General features: G+C 57.4%; 1 protein-coding gene across 1 annotated transcript in view; it reads left to right on the top strand.

Annotated features, from left to right (window-relative positions):
• Positions 1-620, top strand: part of NEK8 (NIMA-related kinase 8) — a 9,754-nt gene that overhangs the window by 5,607 nt on the left and 3,527 nt on the right. The window lies entirely within an intron of this gene.

The following is a 620-nucleotide window of genomic DNA, read 5'->3' as shown; positions in this document are numbered from 1 at the left end:
CCGAGCCTGGGGACTGGTGCCATTTGTCACTGTGGTCAGCTGGCTTCTTCATTCGTGCTCGTCCGGAGCTGAGCTGCTCCATGCTTATTGTTGGGGGGCCGGGGGGACACCGGTGGGGAGCAGCAGCCAGATCCCAACAAATGGTGCTTTTCACTTGAAAGAGATGATGAGAATGGGGCTTGCTGTGGCGAGGTGTCAGATCTAACAGCAGGTCACAGCAGGGGCTGGGTGAGGTGTGGAGATCCTGGCCTCTCCGTACCCTAACGAGTACGTAGCCCATGGCTCACAGGAACTCTGCACGGGAGCCTCCCAGCCAGCACCAAGCCCCTGCCTGCTCAGGACGTGCGTTAACAGCCCCTGGCACTCCCCACATGGGCAGGGGGGCGAATCCCAACCCTTCAGCTGAATCTATTCCCTCTCCAAACCTTGTGCTGGCTGCTTGCTTCTGCCCCAGAGATGTTTGCGTTATCTTCTGTGCTGTGTGCACGTAGTCTCTAAACCCTTTGAAGACTGTTTGGAACGAAAAAAGCACATTCTCTGATGTTTGTGTTGGATGAAAACTGGGATGTTGCCAGCGCTGTGTTGAGGCTGGGGGGGCGAGTGGGAGGGGTGGGAGCAGC

The sequence above is a fragment of the Merops nubicus genome, unplaced genomic scaffold, assembly GCF_000691845.1.
Source record: "Merops nubicus isolate BGI_N331 unplaced genomic scaffold, ASM69184v1 scaffold42152, whole genome shotgun sequence".
In the NCBI taxonomy this organism is placed as follows: domain Eukaryota; kingdom Metazoa; phylum Chordata; class Aves; order Coraciiformes; family Meropidae; genus Merops; species Merops nubicus.
Note: the sequence above shows the minus strand (reverse complement) of the source record. Positions and strands in the feature narration are given on the sequence as shown.